Genomic DNA, 21,112 nt, shown 5'->3' with positions numbered 1-21,112 from the left:
ACCCTGGGATGATCCTGGGATAAACCTTAGGTCTAGCTAAGGCCTTTCTGAACTATTGTATTTTCCTTTTATTATGTCTTTGCTTAAAACAGCAAATTTGTATAAAACTATGACCTTTAAAGGGCAGTACTGAGGGTAGCACCGGCCCTGGTTCCAATAGATACTATTCAGGTATTATTGACTGAACTCATGGATGGAGAAATAAGGCTGTGCATGAGAGTGCCATCCCCCGCTCCCAACGTTCCTACATGGGTTGGCTCCACCCTGACGTTCCCACATTCCACAGGAAGGCCTCAAGTGTGTTCAGCTGACTATGCTTAGAATCCTCCCTGCAGTCAGGATCCCCGATAGTGCTGGGTTCCTGATCATCAGGAGAATTCTGTGCATTCAACCAAATGCATGAATAATCACCACTTAAACCTTCCCACTCAGAGTCAATGTGAGAAGAATGGTGGTGGAGCTGACACATGTGAGGACATTGGGTATGGGGCTAGCAACTAGGGCTGTGCACGGACCCCCCGATCCATTTCGGATCCCAATCTGCAACTTCCAGATCGGGTCTGCTCCGCGTCAATCTGCCAGTGGTCCGCTCCACTTTGCTGCGGAGCTCCGGATCTGAATCGGAGCTCCGTTTCCCCCCCCATAGACTTGCATTGAAATCCAAATGCCTATAACTTTTTTTCTGTTAATGTTAGAAACCTCAAAATCAGCACCATGAGAGCTTATCCATGTATCCACATTCATGCCCAGTTGGAAGGAAATCCAAGCCTCCACTGTTTTTTCGGGAATTTTTGAAAATCCTACATCCCATTTTCAGAAATTGGATTTACTCTGACATTTTACTGATACAAACTTGAAAGTGGGTACCTTCACAGATGCCATCTAGATCCACATTCATGGCAATCTTCAAGCAAATCCCATCATCCCTTTGATTTTTGGCAATTTTTTACTTTTAACTCACTCCAATTCAAATCCCATGCAAGAACTCCATCAGTTTTCAAGTTAGAAACTTCAAAATCAACACCACAAGAGTTTATCCATGTATCCACCTTCATGCCCAGTTGGAAGTTAATCCACGCCTCCACTGATTTTGGGGGAATATTTGAAGATTCCCCACCCCATTTTCAGAAATGGGATTTACTCCGACATCTGTACAGATACAAACTTGGAAGTGGGTCCCTCACAGATGCCACCAAGGGCAGGAGTGTTCATTGGGCACATCCACATGCCCTATGGACATCATCCCCTTGCCCCACATCTATTCAGTTGTTCACCAAGGTTAGGGTGGGTAGCAGTGCTATGTTTCCTACCTGTTATTTATTTACTTAGTATATGATTTAAGGCTACGTTTGTGCGTTTGGTGGGGCTACTGCTTCAAAAACACTGGAAAAAGTCTGTTCAGACAAAAAAAGAAAAGTTAACCAGTATCCCAAGTTACTAAGTATCTTGTTTTGCTTATCCCCCCCCCCAACATTGGGATTGGAGCATGCTTCATCAGGTGATCACATTTGGGAGTTGAATCTGCCTCTCATCGTTTAAAAAAACCTTACCCCCTCCCGCTTTAAGCCATTCTAAACAAATTAATAGCAAGCAAACCGTAGGACGAAAAAGTCTGAACATCTCCACAAAATGACCCCCAACCACCACTCTCTAAGCACAGCAAATTTCAGGGATGTGTGTTTCAAAACAAAAAGGTTATATGCTAATCTTTTCCGCGATGCAATCCTATGGGGGAAAATATCCAAAATGGCGGGCGGAGCGCTTCATGAAAAGAGGATCAATTCGCTTGTGGCCACTTCTCTTCACAATGCTTTGGTAGCCCCCCTACTAACTTCTCCTTCACTATTGCTTCTCTGAACCGAAGAGAAGCGGATCACAGCCCTACTAGCAAGGTCCCATTCCTCCCTCCATGCCTTGAAGCCATAACACCTGAACAGAGTTACATAAAACAAAACAAATATCACTCCTGTGTAAGTAGTAGCATATCTAGTCCACGTCTATAAGAGAAGGGATATTTGATTATTATTTTATTTATTGCATTTTTATACCACCCAACAGCCGAAGCTCTCTGTTTTATTTTTTATCTAACAAACCATAATGGGCACAATCTAGCAAAGTTAGTCATCACTTAGTCCTATTGAAAATAATTAATCTTTATGAAGCCCCATTGCTTTGTACCCAGTTTATCCTGAAAAAAATGGTGACCCTGGCCTAACCTACACCAAGCAAGATATTGCAATTTGAAAGTGGTATATGAAAGGCAGGAGCCACACTATGCTTTATAGCAGTATTGAAGTGCACTGACAACTGTTGGGGCCCATTGACACATACCATATACCACTTTCATACCACTTTTATAGTGCTATATCCTGCTTTATGTAGATTAGGGTTTAGAGAGATCAGTCTCTCTCTCTCCCCCCCCCCCCCTGTTATAGTCAAGACTGAAAATGTCTTATGCTGGGTCATCTTACTGGAGATGCCTCATTGTGTTCGTCATGTGGGGCAGCAGAAAGGATGCAAAGAGACCTTTCCTCTCATCTCGCCATTGGTGTATGAAGCTACTTGCCAGTCTTTCGTGCTATAACAGTGCTGGTGTTTTCTGGGGGCAGGGTCTTGGAGCAGAAACTTCTTCTCTGGCCCACTCTCAGCCAGGTGTCCTCTTTTACAGTCCTATTTGAAGGACTGACAGAGGACCATCCTCTATTTGAAGCTGCCCTCTGTTTGAAGAACTTGCCTGTTCAAATCTGTTTTACAGATAAATAGCTGTAAGACCTGCTGCCCATCAAGAGTTTGCACCCAGGTCAGGCTGAATAAGCAGGCACACAGGACACCTGAACACAGTTTTCTCCATGATGCTGAGATGTACGGTACTAAAATTATAATAATTATTTCTAAATTTGCATATGTATTAGTGTTTTGGGCAAATCCTCTTTTGTTCTCTTTTGTGGTGATGCATGTCCTCTTTTTGGGTGGTTCTTATGTGGCCACCCTACCCAAGCTAGAAAGTCTAGGTCTGGCCTTAGGTTCCAGCATTGCTGCCACTGACATCCTACTCTACCTGCCCTCTATTAGTACTTCTTAGCCTGCTCTGGACAAAAGGTGAGCCACCAGGTGATTGGCTAGAAGGTAATTGTATAAGCATTCATGACTGTCTTTGGTGATATTGGGGAAGGGATTACCTTCCTCATAACAATATTTGCTTTTGTCGTTTAGGTAGCAGTTCTATGTCATCGTCCCCTAAGTAGAGTTTGGGGACCATAGGATAATTCAGATCCCTGGATCTGAGATCGGAGATAATGCTTTGTCCTTGGATCCAGCAATCCACACTTCCAACCCCATTGCCCTCACAGCTGGCACAGAGAGAACTAGGGCTGTACATGGACCCCCCCTGAACCGCTTCGTGGCCCGATCCACAACTTACGGATCAAGTCGATCCGCTTCAGGCTGATCCGACCCTCCCCCGCTCCACTCCATGGAGCGAGATCCAGAGGGGCAGATTGACATTTTGCCCCCTTCTCTACTTACTTGCCTCTGTGATGGACGGCAGAGGCAGGTAAGTGGGGAAGGGAGGCAAAATGGGGGCCGAATAAGCCCCCCTGCCCCCTTACCTGCCTCCGCCACCATCGCCGCATGGACTGCGGCAGTGGAGCCAGGTAAGCCCCCCCCATTGCTTCCACTTTGAGGCCTGGCCCTCAGTTGAAGCCTGTGCTGGACCATGACAGAAGCAGTTAAGCCCCCCTGCCCCCTTATCTGGCTCTGCCGCTGCCTCCGCACAGACTGCGGTGGCAGGGGGGCGGAGCTGGCCGCCTGAGCAATGGCGGGTTTCTTCTGAGGCTCTAAGCGGCGTTTGCCGGAAAAAGCAATTATCTCTCTTCTAATGGGCATAAATCTTTGAGCAAACGACAGAAAATGATTATAAAAGTCACAGGAGCTGGAAAAGTGGCGAGATTTGAAGAAGGGAGGTGAGATGATTGATGTTTAATACAATGTCTATCTACCCTTATCATCACACTATCGAAACCGAAAGTAAAGAGCAAACACTGACGCAGTTTAAAAAGAAGGAATTTATGCTTGCTGGACATTGATTTGTGTTATAACCTTTCATTCTTATCTCACATGGGAACGATTGAAATGCTGGCTTGTAAGGTGGAAGTTGTTGATTGGATTTATTGGCGTGGTGAGAAGGGGGGGGAGAGAAGGTGGAAGAAGCTGCATTCGGCATTCGGTGAGGGAGATGTGGGAAGCTGAGAGGCTGCGAATGATTAAACTGATCCCCTCTAGTGAATGCTGTTGTGAACTGGATATTCCCCCCCCTCATGAAGAAGGAAAAAGTGTTTGATATATAACAGAGAAGCCAGCATAAGTTGCTAAGGAAGTGAGTTACACTCTAAGATTTATGCCCTACCCAGAAGAGTCCCATGCCTAACGTTAAAAGAAAGATCAAAAGTTGGGCAAAGCTTAATATACAAAAAAAGAAAAAGAAAAAAAAAAAGAAAAAAAAAATAAGAAACCTTCAAATCATAAAAAAAGGAACTTTCAAATCATAATTTGGCATACCTCTCCCTCCTGGAAAGGACAGCCCCTGGAGTTGAGCAAGAGGAGGAAGATAAAGACCCAGTCCCTTTGGATACAATACCAAATAAAGAAAAAAATATGACTGAAGGAGGAGAAAGTGGTAGTAACCCTCCCTCGTTGATGGAGATCAGGGCCATTATAGCTGAAAATAACATTGTTATATTTTAAAAAAATGGATCAGCATATGAGTGAATTTAGACATCAATTGTGTATTTAGCGGATAAAAAGGTGGAAAATTCGGATAAGATCAAAAAGATAGAGGCTAAAGCGGATTTGGACCAGAAGAAATAAGAGGCTTTTGAGAAATCAACTAATATACAATTTAAAGAATGGGTACTGTGATCGATTGCCTTGGAAGATTAATCTAGTAGATCTACTTTTTGAATAAAGCAGCTAAAGGAGTCGCAGGGAGAAGATCTTAGAGAAATCATCGTGAACTGGTTCAAGGAGCTGATGCCTGATATATCAATAGACGGATTGGATCCGGATCGAGTCCATCATGTGGGGGGGCAAAACCACAAAGGGGCAAGAGACATTTTGGTGAAATTTGGTAATTAGTATAAAAAAGAGCAAATTATGAAAGAATTGAGATTTAAGAATCAGATATAATATAAAGGCAAACCAGTGCAAATTTACAATGATCTTTCTCAACGCACATTAAATTGGAGACGTAGTCTTAAACCAATAACGGAAACATTAATGAAGAATAAAATTCCTTATGCATGGGGTTACCCGGTTTTTTTAAGATTTACATATGGGAGGAGGGAACACAGAGTAACCTCATTGGATCAAGGTAAAGATTTGCTGAAGAGGCTGGGTCTGGATGGGGAAGCAGATGGGGCTGGAGTGGGTGGGGGAGGGAATGAGGCTGGGACATCTGGAGAGTAAGAGAATTGTTAATTATGTTTGGAGATAATTGCAAATAAAAATGCTAATATAGAAACCTGCCGGCCAGGCACAGCACTGCCTCCCCCCTCCCCCTTTAAAGTAGATGGCTGGAGTACTAGACTCACGGGGATTAGAGTGGGGGGGTGGGGAGGGGGGGAAGGTAGGGGAGGAGGGATTGGGGTAGGAGGGTGGGGGTTTTATGTATGGAGTTTGTGTTTTTATGTAAGCAAGTTTGAACTGCTGAGCACAAGGGATCGGAAGAGATTTCAAAAGGGTGATTATGGATAAAAAGATAAAGGTATCAACACTCAATGTTAAAGGTTTAGGGGCAGTCGTGAAAAGGAAGAGAATAGAACAAATGCTTAATAAAGAGGGATCAGATATTATAATGATCCAAGAGACACACCAAGGCTCCGAGAATTCGAATATGATAAAATTAAAGTGGTTAGCCTATTATGAAAAGTCATTAGGGACATCAAAAAAAAATGGAGTGGCCACTTTGATTTCAAAAAAAAGTGGGTTTACATTAGAAGAGGTAAAAAAGGATGATAAGGGTAGATATCTTATGTTAAAAGGTAAAATTGAGGGAAAGGTCTATACTTTGATTAATGTTTATGCCCCAAATGAGAGGCATAGAGAGTTTTTTATAAAGTTGTTTAAAGAAATAGAAGAATTTAAAGAGGGGTATGCTATATTAGCTGGGGATTTTAATATGGTTATGGATAATAAAAGGGACAGGTCAAATCCCACTAATGCTGAAAAGAGGAACAATATGACTATATTGAATAAATTAGTAAAAGAAAATGATTATTTAGATTCGTGGCGTTTACTTAACGGGAATAGGCCTGGATTCTCATACTTTTCCCCAGTTCATCATACATACTCCAGGATAGATCATATATTTGTTTCAAAAGACTTTGCAACGAGGATTTGTAAAATGGAAATGGGGGTAATAAAAGTAACTGATCATGCCTTGTTAAGTTTAGAATTTACAGTTAAGAAAGATTATAAAGAGGCATATAGATGGAAGTTGAACACAAAGATATTGAAATACAATAAAATAGTAGATAAAATTCGGAAGGAACTGTCGGAGTCATGGGAAATTAATGAAAAAGGAGGAACAGCTGGGTCAGTCATTTGGGACACCATGAAGGCTGTAGCAAGAGGAATCTGTATTAGAGAAACATGTAGTTTAAAAAGACAACAACGTGCAGAACAGGAAAAGTTAGAGATAGAAATTAAAAACTTGGAGGAAAGATATTGGCGAAGTAAAGATAAATATAAATTAGTGGAAATACAAGCTAAGAAGAAACAATTAGAAAACTTAAATATAGAAGAGATTCAAAAGAATTTAATGTATATGAAAAGGGAATATTTTGAAAACAGTGATAAGAACTCGAGGTTGCTTGCCAAGCTCACACAAAAAGAAAAAGGGAGGAATGGGATAGAAACGTTGAAAGATAGCCGAGGGAATTATTGTCATGCAATGAAAGCTAAAATAAAAATTTTTCAGGAATTTTATCAGGAATTGTACAAGGGTAAAGAAATTCAACAAGAAAAGGTGGAGGAGTATATTGGAAGGTTTATAAAGAAGGAAATAAAATCAGAATATAAGGAGTTAATGGAGTCAGTAATAACTCAAAGAGAAGTTGAAGAGGTTATTGATAAGTTAAAAGTGGGTAAATCACCAGGAGCAGATGGTTTGGGTCCAGAATATTATAAGGTCTTCAAAGATTGTTTAGTTCCAAAATTAATGGAACTTTATAATAGGATATTATCAGGAGAGAAGATACCTGAATCATGGGAACATTCAGTGATAATTCTGATCCCAAAACCAGATAAAGATTTGACTAATCCCGATTCTTATAGACCTATTTCTTTAATAAATCAGGATGCTAAAATTTTTACATCTATTATGGCCAAACGACTAAATAAATTTTTGGCAGAATATATAGGAGCAGATCAATGTGGGTTTGTGGTAGGAAGACATATGCATAATTTAGTGGGTAGAGTTTTAAATGTAATAAATGTAATAAAAAAAGCAAATATTAAGGCAGGTATTATGGCATTAGATATTTTTAAAGCTTTTGATTGTGTGAGCTGGCAGGCACTAAAGAGTATTATAGATAAATTGGGATTTGGAAATAAATTTAAAAATGTAATAGAACAGCTATATTCCCAAAATACGGCGGTAGTGGTGGTAAATGACGGACTTACTGAAAAGATACGACTAGCCAGAGGAACAAGACAAGGATGTCCGCTCTCGCCGGTCCTTTTTGTAATGGTTATGGAAGTTTTGGCGAAGGCACTAAGGGAGGATAAAGAATTAGAAGGAATTGGAGAGGTAAGGGAAATAAAGCTAAACATGTTTGCGGATGATACTTTATTGACCATTAAGAATCCATTAAGAAAATTAGAAAGAATTAAATATCAGTTGAGGGAATTTGAGGAAATTACAGGGTTAAAAATAAATTGGTCTAAATCAGAGATGATGTTGTTTAACTATACTAAGATGGAAGAAAAGGATTGGGAATTTAAGGGAATGGAATTGAAAGTTAAGAACGAGATTAAATATTTGGGAATTAAAATTACAAAAAATCTAGAGAATTTAGAAAGGGAAAATTTAACGAGGTTAAAGAAGGAGGTACTAGAGAAATTGGAAAAATATAAAAGATTAAATTTATCTTGGTTTGGGAGAATAGCTTTGATAAAAATGAAGATATTAGCTAAAATTAATTTTGTATTTAGGATGCTACCTATAAAAATATCAGAAACCGAGATAAAAAGTTGGCAAAATATTATTAATAAATACTGTAATGGAGAAAAGAGAGCAAGAGTGAATAAAAATAATTGGTACCTAAGCCAAAAAAAGGGGGGAATGGGTCTCCCAAACATAAAATTATACTACATAGCAAATAGATTAAGACATGTTGTAGAAGCAATTATGGGAGTAGGAGATTTATATTGGATGGAAGAAAAAATCATAAGTAAGGTAGAGATGAATCTGGAGAATGTTTTTTTTAAAGATGGAGGAAGAAAGTGGGTTGGAAGTATAGATAATCCACTCCTGAGGACTCAATGGGAAATTTGGAGTAAATTTAAAGGGAAGCTGCTTCCGAGCAACTCTCCCTTAGCACCGATAATAATGTTAAAGAATTTCCCAGAGGATCTAAAGGGCAGATTATGTAAAATATTAAAAGAGAAAAATAAAATAAAATTAAAGGATCGGGTAAGAGATATTAAAACAAGAGAAGATATGGAAAATTTGTTAAAGGAGAAGAAGCTATCTTGGCTAGAATATGGTCAATTAGAACAATGGAATAAAAAGTGGATAAAAGATAATAGAATGTGCAGAAAGATGACGAGGTTTGAAGAATTAGTAGTAAGTAAGGAGAAAGGAAAAGGAGGTAGTATAGTTTCAAAAGGATTAATGAGTGAAATATATAAAATATTGTTAGAGAAGGAGTTTAGAGAGAATACAGAGAAAATGATTTGGGAATCAGATTTGAAGATACAAATAGGGCGACAGAGCTGGGAGGGACTATGGAAACAAAGAGTGTTGAGAAGTTTATCAGTAAGAATAAAGGAGAATTATTTTAAAATTTTATGGAGGTGGTACCTAACCCCGGTTAGATTGAATAAGATAAGTGAACAACATTCAGCAAATTGTTGGAGAGGATGTGGGGAAAAAGGAACGTATTTACATATGTGGTGGCAATGCAAATATGTACAAAGATTATGGAAGATGGTGTTTTCAGAAATTGAAGAAATAGTGGGAATGAAAATAGAACAAACACCAAAAATAGCATTGCTGTCACTATTTGAAGATATAAAGTGTGGAAAAGGAACTATAGAGCTGATATCGAGTTTGTTGGTTGCAGCACGATTGATGATAGCTAGGAACTGGAAGATCCAAGGGGAATATTCTATTGAGGAATGGTATAAAGTAGTATGGGACATAGCCATTAATGATAAACTGACATGCAATATTAAGTGGAGAAAAGGCGTAACTAAAATAAATGAGTTCGAAGGAATCTGGAAACAGTTCCTAGTGTTCGTGTTTACTAAGGGAAGTGGGAAACCACCAGCAGAAGAAATGATTAGATTTTGGACTCAAGAATGATCCCGAGGTGGGGGGTGCACTTTTATGTTAAGAATGAAGATGTTGTAGTGTGATAAGGCATATGTAATAGTTTTTGATATTTGTACTCAACAATTATTCAATATGTATGCAGCAGATATTTGATGTATTTTTTTTCTTATTGTGTTTGTTTCAGTTATATTTTGGAAATGTTTATCTATGTTTATATAGTGTTGAAAATGAATAAAAATTATTATAAAAAAAAAAAAAAACAGACTGCGGTGGCAGCACCAGGTGAGCCCCCTCCCCCTTACCTGTGTTCGGAGCTCCAGATGGAGGTGAACCACTTTGCCTCGGTCCGCTGCTCCGCCGACCCAATTCGGATCCGCCTTTGGCGGAGGCAAATTGGGTCGGTCCGCTCTGGATTCACTATCCGAATCAGAGCAAAGGATTGTCATAAGGAATCTACTTTTTCATGAGGCTATTTTCCTGACATATCACAAGACCCCACTTTCTTTGATTGTTCGTATATACAACTTTTTTTCAGCTTCTGATGTACTTTAGTATCATAATGACCTTATCTAAGAAAGTATCATAGGCAGTAAGGTAATGAGAACAGCATCTAAGTAAGTGCATCTAACTAAATCTATGTCTACCCTTGTTCTACTGTAGATGCAACTTTGTACAGTTGCAAGATGCAACTGTACAAAAAGGATTTTCAAGTTTCTTTAGAACTGGAATGCAATTTCTTTAACACATCAAATATTCCCTTGGTGTACAGTTTCTCACACAGTAGGTTCCGCACTTCCTGGAACAGGCCTGCAATATGATGCTAATGTCTAGATGAGCATGACTCTTTCATCCTCTGTTAATAATTACTTCCTCTCCTACCCATGAAACAACCCATCCTCTTTTATCTGAGGACCGTTTTGAATGCTAATTAGGCATTGCTATCCTGACTTCAAATGGTAAGCCTGTAACAATATGTCGGTTTCTCACATCTGCAGTTATTTCTTTCTTAATAAGTTCATTTTATCAATACTTGCAATCAATATTAATCATGTTTCCTTGAAAGACAATTTGAGAACACAGAATGACTGATTTAGGCCATACTGAACTTGTTAACTGCGAACAACCTATGGAAGCTTATCAGATTCCCCCCCCCCCTTTGGTCATTCATTTCTTTATTTAGACTATTTTTATGCCCACCTTCAACATGTATTTATGAATAAAAGAGTCAGTCAATTACATCACATAACAAGCATCCACACTTTCACCCCAGTAACAACATTAGCTGTCATCAAACATCCACTGAGAATGAAAATTTGAGCAATGCCTCTGAATGATCCAGACTTTTGCATGGAAGCGGAGCTGCACTGCCCTGAAGCAATTATAAAGAACACCTCTCTCTGTGATCTGGGTGCCCTAATATGAGCCTCAGCAGGGAACAGGGCAGGGGCACAGGAGCAAGAAATATGCATAGATTGAAGTGAGTACAAAATAGCCATAACTTTTGTTTCTTTGACAGCTCACAGAACTTAGCATGGCATAGGGCACACATCCAGAAATCAGACAGCCTGAATACTGATGGATACCACCATTCAGCCTGTATGATGGGGACAATATTAGTGGGTAGCAGAAATCTCAGGACCACCTGAGGCATGGGTCAAGATCATGAGACATTCCTTCTACTTTGGTGTGTAGCAGGCAGGCCAATCCCAAACTGGACTGGGGCATGAAGCAATGCCCAGAGATCCTGAAACCTGCTTATTCCTGATATGGATCTGACCCAATATTTCCTGTGCTTACTATTATTATTATTATTATTATTATTATTATTATTATTATTATTTATTTATTTATTTATTTATATAGCACCATCAATGTACATGGTACAATGAGAACTTGTAATTTCTAATATATAATCATGCACTTAGGGTTGCAGTCCTATGGCATTCCCTATCAGGCTCTGAACTCGGAGACTTATGGGCATTCTATGCAGAGCATAAAAAAGAACATAAGAATATAGGAAGAGCCATGGTGGTGGATCAGACCGAGGGTCCACCTAGTCCAGCACCCTTTTCACACAGTGTCCAACAACCTGTCGACCAGGAACCCACAAGCAGGGCATGGTGCAACAGCACCCTCCCACCCATGTTCCCCAGCAATTGGTGTATATAGCCTTACTGCCTCTGATACTGGAGGTAGCAAATAGCCATCAGGACTATTAGCCACTGCTAGCCTTCTCCAGGAATTTATCCAAGCCACTTTTAAAGCCATCCAAATTGGTGGCCATCACTACTTCATGCTGCATGAGTACCCTCTCTCTCTCTCTCTCTCTCCCTCTCTCTCTCTCTCTCTCTCTTATATTATGACCATGTCATCAGAAAAGATACACAAACACACAGCACAATAGGTGTGGAGGAAGATACAAATCCTATCTTTTAACAGTCTTTCCTACAGAAGGCAGTTATGCTTTTCACTTAAAGAAAATGGCTGAGATTCCCCAAATATTTATTTCCCCCTCCATTCATTGCAATGCTTCTTGTTCTTGTCATATGGAAACTTTCATTATTTAACATGTCATGTTATATGGCTAGCTACAGTCAGGGGCAGCACTGCCCATTTCATGGCAGAAATTTGTTTCCAGCTTCTGTGGTGCTTCTTGAAGTTGTTGCTTTCTGGCATTATCCAGAAAGCGGTTTTTACTTCTAATATTGATTTCCCTCTAGGGTAAGACCTACAATAGAAAATAAGTCAGGAAGGAAACAAACATCAGTCCTTTTGTTGGATTGAGTCAACCAAAGGGAGCTTCTATATACTAAGTATTACATTATATTTGTTCTTTGAGACTTTCAAGACGTGATTTTGTTGTTGTTGTTGTTGATATAATATATCGGGGAGAAAAATCCATGGCATTCACTGGGTACTGTGCTTCCATGACAGCCCACTCATTATTTGTAAATGAAAAGTGGACCCATTCAATCATTGTCATTTATTTTTGAAAGTCTTTCACAATGTGTGACCTTTTTTTATTTATTTTAACCTGGTAACAGCTTTATTTCATAGCAGATTTTTATTTCACTGCATTTCTCTCAATCTTGAACTGCGTCTGCTCTGACCCAGCAGGGTGAATGAGCGTGCTGAAGCAGACCCACAGCTCAGTGGGTTTGTGTGCAAAACATTCCACATTCAATGCCTGGCATCCTTCCCCAAACTGGTGGCCTCCAGATGTGTGAACATTGACTCTCATGATCCCCAGCCAGCATGGGCAATAGTCAGGAATGCTAGGGGCTTTTATTACAAACATCTGGAAGGCACCAGGTTGAAGAAGGCTGAGTTAGACAATAATGACCTAGATGGATCAATAAGCTGTGTCTGTATAAGAAGCTACCTCCAGTATCAGATGCAATAAGCCTATATGCACCAGTTGCTGGGGAACATGGGTGGGAGGGTGCTGTTACAATTGTGTCCTCCTTGTGGGTTCCCAGTTGACACCTGGTTGTCCACTGTGTGAATAGTGTGCTGGACTAGATGGATCCTTGGTCTGATCCAGCATGGCTCTTCTTTATGTTTTTATGTTCTTGTACAACTACTATTATAATTTATTTCATTTAATTTCTATACAGCCCAATAGCCGAAGCTCTCTGGGCAGCTTACAACAATTCATAAGATAATAAAATACCTACTGCAGAGGTACTGAACCTCAGGCTAGGAGGCCAAATTCAGTCCACCTGGGGTCCTAATCCAGCTCTCTGGAGATCCCCAGATAGTCATATCTCTTTCTCCATGTCATCAGAAGGTTCCCATTTCCTCCTCCACTCCCAATCACTTGGTTAGTTTCCCTGTTTTTACATGTTTTCCACCATTCTAAGAAGCTGAAATGTTTCTCCTAAGGCTTAATTATTGGCAGTAAAGAGCGTTGACCTAAAATATGCTGATATTTTTGGTATTTTGGCCCTATCCCCTTGCCTTCAGCCCCTCCCATCACTGGAATGTTCACTCAAAGCTTTTCTGAAATTGAATTCAGCCCTAAGACTGTTTGAGAACAGACAAAGCTGCTGTTGATGGTGAAGTCAATGGGGATTGTATTGGCTGGTACAGAAATATAAGAAATGAAATGAAATGAACATGAAGGTCACTGTCTAACATCCACGTCAAATGACCTTAAGTACAATTAACTTTGTGTTGGATAGGGGTCCAACATTTCCAGATATACAAGGAGCCATTGGATAGGTGGCTACTTACTGATCACCAAAAGAGAGGACTTGCATAACATTTGCCTAAGCAAATTTATATGTATCTGTTGCTGGGCAATTTCTAGGCCTCAACCTTTGTCTCCCTCCTTATGCTTCTTTGACTTGACACCGACTTGGACCAGACAGCCCATCAAATAGAGAACACTTCAAATAGAGGATTGATGTCTGTAAACAAGGACTCTTGGTATTTTTATTACCCCTTGTGTCACCATCACTCCCTGTACATACCTTCACTGGTAGTTATTGTAGTGCACTGACAGTACCCAGCAAACATGTCTGCCACCTCACACACTGACTTTCCCCATGCTTGCATATAGATCAAAGGGCGATTCATGCTGATATGAAATGCATCTGGTATTTTTTGAGCTATCAACTCCATGTTTTCTTCCCCTAAAAGGCCTTGTTTCTCACTTCGAGACTGTAATTTTCCTATTTGACATGCACCATCTCACCTGCTGCTTCAGGTAATTACACAGTAGAACTCCTGAAAACCCCTGGCCTTTTATTAAAATTTGCATTATCTTCCACCCGTCACTTGCTAAGTGTTCACTACCTGTGGGAGTCTAGATGACACTGTTCAGTTCTGCATGTCAAATAGCCACCAGTCCAATTAAGGTCTCATTGTGTGACATTTGGGGCTATTGGGAAGGTATGGGAAATGACATTTCTTTTACTCCATTTAATGGTATGGGTTTTTTTGATGTGCAGGCACAAACATTACAAGCTAAAATTGTATGACCATTTGCTTTTTAAAAATAGTGATGTGACGGTGATAGGATTTAATTGTCATAGGTTCCATGGCAGGGAAGAATTTATATGATTGTTCAATGCAGAAGAGAGAAAACAGTGGCCAATGTGGACAAGGTGCTTGCATCAACTCAACCTGTCATGTGCCCTCTCAATCCTTGCTCCTCCTGGCTAATAAAAGCTAGCTGAGGTGTGACTGGGTGGGTCAAGGAAATGATAAATACTTTTCTTCAGGAAGGGACAGTCCCTGCTGTCCAATCCTGAAGAAACTGACTCTGGACCCAATGGTGTTAGACAATTATTGCATCCTGACAAGCTAGCTTCCGGTCTGCCGGAAGCTGAAACGCACGGTGTGAAAGGAAGGCGTGAGAAGGTCGGAGAGATTATGCCAAAACCTGCCACCACACCAGGCGCTCTGCAGGCGTTTGAGAAGTAGCTCCATATTCTTCTTGAATGAACAATTGTCTTGCTTAGTTTGCATAGTTTTGCCTAGGGGGACATTTCCAAGAGGTTAGATTCTATTCAGGTAGAAGAGATGTTTATTGCTTAATAAAAGCTTTGTGGATTACTTAGCAAGCCTCATCATTTGCCTCCCATCGAAGTGTTCTGAGAAACAGGACAGAGAGAGACAGGGGAGTGCAATTCTGTTAATTCTGCTTGATCTGTCATCGGCTTTTGATACCATCAACCATGGTATCCTCCTGGATCAACTCCATGGGATGTGTTACAGTGACTCTAGTCCTACCTATGGAGATGATTTCAGAGATTAACATTGGGCCCCTTAGCAATTGAACTATGGGGTTCTGCAAGCTACCAACTTGTCCCCAATGTTGTTTAACATCTATATGAAGCCATGGGAGTGGTCATAGGGGATATGGAGACAAATGCTATCAGTATGCCAGTGACATGCAGCTCTATCTCCCTGTGACATCTGAACTGGATGTGGCTGTGCAAGTCTTGGACCAGTGCCTAGACTCAGTAATGGGCTGGATTAGGGCCAATAAACTGAAACTGAATCCTGGCAAGATGGAAGCCCTGTAAATGAGTGGTTCCCGAGCCCAGGAGATATGCTCATTGCCTGTTTTGGATGGGATTGCACTTTCCTTGAAAGATTAGGTTCATAGTCTTGGGATACTCCTAGATCTATCACAGTTACTAGAGGCTCAAGTGTCCGTTGCGGCTCCGACTGCCTTTTATCAACTTCAGCTGGTTTCTTCTGGACAAGGATAGCTTGGCCATGGTAGTTGTTATAAAGTAGCTCTCTTGTGAGTGAGCAGTACTGACTACATTTTGAGACAGCCAAAAAGCCAAGGCATCTTCATCCCCACTTGGACGAAAGGCACAGGAACAGGGCTAAGAGAAATTACGGAAGGCTAGATCAAGCAATTCTGTTTCTATTAGACCTCCAAAATGCATTCCCCAAAGGCAAAAGTGGGGGTAAAATTGAGCAGAATATAAATGCTGGATAGCAAGAGAGATAATTAGTAATCCTCCTGGTCAGCCTGTACACCCGTCTTTAAAGATATTCATTCTTTAAACTGTATAAGTACCCTAAGTTTTGGAGAGTCCAGGGCCCCCTCTTCCCAGGGGCATGAGACCATGCTGCTAAAATCACAAGGTGTCTTACCCCAAGGGGGAAATTGCCACGCTGCTGCTGAAATCACTGAGAGCTCCATCACACCAGCGATTTATCACACTCTTGCCATGCCTGGTATATCATTCCTGTCCTGCACTCATCTAGCCTCTTCCCCTCCCATTTCTTTCTTATTTTGGAGCAGGGGAAGTCTGTTTCCCCCCCTCTGTGCACAATAAAGCCATTCCTCTATCCCATGTATTGCTGTCTTTGTTCTATGTCAGACTATCCCGCTTTTTGCTGGGAGCATGTGTGTGGTCTCACTGACAAAAGAGGAGGGTGCAATGGGAGAGATGGCACTCGAACACCCCAAGGAGAAGGTGAGTGAGGATGCCACCACCCATGCCCAGGACTCAGTCCTATTCAACTCTATGGTTCTTACTCCTGAGTAGGCATGTCTAGGTTTCCTGACTAGAACAATGTCAGCTTCCCGTTGCCATGCCAACATTCACCACAAACATCTCCAAAAACTAATAGTAATACTTGTTCTATATTGTTTAATTTGATCTTAGGGGAAAGCATAGTGTTTTTTTTTTTACCGTAATTGCAAAGTTTCAGACTGCCGTACTACTATATTTTCACTGAAATAAAAATATATACAAAATATACAAAAAATTAACTGCAGGGGGAAGGAGAATGTAGGGGGCTGGGCAGGAGATTTAGCTAGCACAGTAGCGATACAGGTGAAAAGATACATGAACTGAATTAGCGCAACAACACACAGACGTGAAAGTGCCCAGTGCTAGACTCACTAAGAAAATGGAGGGGGAAACTACAGACTCAAAGTGTGTGTGTGGGGGGGGGGGAAGTAGGTGTGATGGAGCTCCGACTCTCCTCCCAGTGGAAAGGCTCCTGCTGAAATCACTAGGCTTCTTGATTGCCACAGCAAGGTGCCATTGGGTGGTGCCCTGCCTCCTCTAGTCAAGGCTCCCTGTTTTCCTTCCTCTTCACCGAGACTAGGAGTTGCAATGGACACTAGTTACTGTTTACAGGAAAGGGCTTCAGCCTAGGGAAAGAGCTTCCGTCCCTTCTTTCCCGTGTGTGCGTGTGTGTGTGCGTGTGTGTGTGTGTGTATGCTTTAAGTCTGAAGAAGACTCCTTCTCACAGTCTTGAAACTACTTTCAGGCCTCTGTTTGTTCTGCCCCCAAACTAGCTTGTGTATTTGAATCTGTGTAAACATCAATAAATGTGCCATTGAGGCATTGTCCTCTTTACTGGTATCTGAATGGGGATCTCTTTAGGTGAGAATCACCTTATTAGCCATAGGCACTCTATTGCCAATGTCTAAAGTAAGGCAGGTGGCTACCAGGGGGAGGGCCTTCTGTGCTGTGGCACCCCAGCTATGGAATGAGCTCCCTAAGGAGGTTCACTTGGCATCTACAATATATTCTTTCAGATGCCAGGTCTTCACCGTTTTATGCTCTCAGCATCTTAACAGTCTATAAATTCAATTTTAACTTTGCTGTATTTTAAATTTGTATTTCTGCACTGCTGCTGATTTTATCCCAGTTGTGCTTTTATATTGTATTTTATATCATGTTTTTATACTGTTTGTTTTCTACTTTGAATGGTTTTAATTTTTTGTGAACCACCCAGGGAGCTTCGGCTATTGGGTGGTATAGAAATGCAATAAATAAATAAATAAATAAATAAATAAATAAATAAATAAATATTCCTTATAAGTGGGTGTGTAGGACTCGTTAGAATGTGTGCAAGTTTGTACATGAGTCTAACTAGAGTGCATCATGTAACATGGTACAGACATTAGTAACCTCAAGTCTGGATTACTTCAATGTGCTCTATGTGAGGCTGCCCTTAAGGCTGCTCTGGAAGCTGGAGCTAGTGCAGAATCTTGCAGCTCAGCTGTTGTTCAGAGCTACCCCTTTCCAGCATGTAACTCCTTTGCTGAAGGAACTGCACTGGCTGCCTATTCACTACTGGGCCAGGTTGAACTTCTGGCACTAGTGCACAAAGGACCAGGGTACCTGAGAGAGTGCCTTCTCCATTACCAACCTGCCTGGTCGCTGAGGTCATCAGAGGGCATGTTCCTGGTGGTTCCACATAGACCCATCCTCCGATTGGAGTCCACCAAGAGAAGAGCCTTCAGTGTGGTGTCCCCTTCCTAGTCCCTCCTGAAAACATTGTTATTTCAGGAAGCCTTTCTTGTGTGACCAGCTGCAGTTTTATTAGAACTAGGTTGATTAGATCTCTGTTTCTTTTTCATTTTTTAAAAAACAGTAATTATTTTAATATGGTGCTTTTATTTTATTTGTATCCTATCAGCTTTTCACCATTCTGAAATCTTTTGCATGTGGAGCAGTATTCAAATATTGTACATAAATAAAGGAATAAATACTGTGATGTACAAAGTGTTGGATTCAAAAGCTGCATGATCAGAAGGCCATGTGTGCAACCAGTTTCCCCCGTCATCTCTGCAAACCTTCTGCTGATTCTAGATGATTCTCTCTCCCGCTGTGAACCCCCTGCCACATCAACCGTGCTTTCTAAGGAGGACCACCAGTGAATTCAACCTGTCCATCCAACACAAAGTGTAAAAAATACAATAATACCAAAGTGGTGTTTTTATATTTTTTAAACAAAAAAGGACTATATAAACCAGATATGAAATTAATATATCATGCTGGAGTGAATGAGAAAGTATCAAAGAAATCAATTTCCAGAAATCTGGAACTTGTTTGAGATGCAGGGAAATGATACGTTTGATCATAATGATGAACCTGTTGCATCCCTTTTGCTGTTGTAGAGGATCAACCACTTTGGTTCTCTCACTCAATATTCATATAATAACATGTTTGTTTTTTTAAATATGGAGCTTTGTGGATTTTTCAAATCATCAATCATAAAAAGAAGAAGAAGAGAGGACTGAATCAAACCAGGCACTTTTCCTGAGCTTTTCAAAATTATTATTTCAGTGTGAAATGTTTATACTTCTGGTGTTTTGGGACAAATTTGGAGAGCAGTGGTGAATGGGGGGCTCACAGAAGGCTTCCCTGAAACCTCTGCCCCATCAACACACTTGTCCTATCAGATCTGGCTATATGACGCTGTCTCTAAGGGCAAATGCAGCTGATGTAGAATGAGGCCAACACTTTCTGAATAGGCATATTCTGCACTCTACAGTAACTTAATGTGCTCTTAGTTATGGCATGATGTAGCCAAATCTGATCACTTGTGTGAATACATCACTGTTCATAGGACAAAGAGGGCTGATCCTAAAGCACCAGCCAATCTGACAAACACCTGAGAACACACACACACACACACACACACACACACACACACACACACGGTAAGAAATGGAAGATAGTTCAGTCCCCCAAGCTTTTGAAAGCCTGCTGCTTGCTCTGAAAATGTTCAGTGGAGACCAGATCCCATAAAAAGGCAGTCTTAAAATTTTTTATTTAAGCCACCAGTTCCCCTCCTAGGTTCTGTCTGTACATTAAAGGGACACACGAGTGCCCATCTAAGTTAAAGTGTGTGACTTACAAAAAAAGTAGAACAAAAAAGAGAGATTCTGCCATTATAAGCCTCAAAATTCTGTTGCTTATAAAATGTACCCTGTTGAGCTAATAACTTTGGCATTCATAATCTACCTGATGAGAAATTGTAAGCAAGAACAATTTGTGATATGGCTCAACATCATTACTGATCACAGAGCAAAGCTATTAAGGCATCACCCTTAGCTTCCAATTTTCTGGCTTTGTGGAGGTTGAGCCAACATGAGATACCTTTAACTCTGATCTTAAACTGGCAGACTTATTATTATTATTATTATTATTATTATTATTATTGTTGTTGTTGTTGTTGTTGTTGTTGTTGTTGTTGTTGTTGTTGTATATGAGTAGGTCTATTCATTTGATTCTGTTCTAATCCTTATTGTAGAATTATACTTCTCTTTATCCTTAAGGCTATTTCCTTCAGACAATTACAACAAGGAAACAGGATTCTCCATATACAAGCACTATATGACATACAATAAACGGGTATAAAGGAACACTCAACAGAGTGACCTTTATTGCAATGATGTGTTCTAATGGAGCTCTTGCACATTCAGTGGAGGAGATGAAACTCTCTGCATGTGTTCAAAATATCCCATTACAGTTAAGTGAAAAATCCCCCTTTCCCCTGTGGCAAATGTGGCAAGTGGAAAAGCTTCATGAATCCTTTGGAGACCCCATACTTCCAAGATGCAAATGATCCCTGAATTAAGGAGCTTCATTTCTAAGTAAAACTAAAGTGCCTCAACCAGTGTTATTCAAAAAACTATATTTGCCAGGAACCACACCTTGTCCCATGTGGTGGGCTGAGCTGCAGCAGCAGCACTACTCAGTGAAGAACCTTCTGGATTAACTGACCATTGTCTCCTCCAGGGCAGGAAGGAGTATAAGAGGACTCGAACTTCACTTGAGCAACAAAGTCACCTTTGTCTTGCCTTCTCTCATGTTACATCATCTGCTCTGGGCAATAGCAAAGGCAAGGCGGCATGACAGATACCTGGATCATATCCTCAACTTTTACATTTCTTTATTGCCCATCTGTGCGGTTTACGAAAAATTTGACATCTGGTAATTGGTTAATTTCAGGACCATGGATAGCAGTCCTGGAACTAGAGGACTGACAATGTACTCCAGCATTGACGTAGTGCAACTGGATGGAATTTATATACCCAGGCTTTGAGAGTCCTTTTGGAAGCAACACACCCTCAGGTCCTGCCTGCTAAAGTGCCAGCAGCCTTTTCCTCTGGGTGTTTGCTTCATCTGGGGAGTGAAGGTTGGGGTGATAAGGATCCATTTGGGAGACTACTCCTTGTGATCCCCTCTGATCACAGGAGGACTATGAGGTCCACTCCCTGGAGTCACTGGCAGAGCAATGGCACCTTGTGGGGTTCCTGTGGATAGTATATAAAAT

The sequence above is a fragment of the Elgaria multicarinata genome, chromosome 4, assembly GCF_023053635.1.
Source record: "Elgaria multicarinata webbii isolate HBS135686 ecotype San Diego chromosome 4, rElgMul1.1.pri, whole genome shotgun sequence".
Classification (NCBI taxonomy): Eukaryota; Metazoa; Chordata; class Lepidosauria; order Squamata; family Anguidae; genus Elgaria; species Elgaria multicarinata.
Note: the sequence above shows the minus strand (reverse complement) of the source record.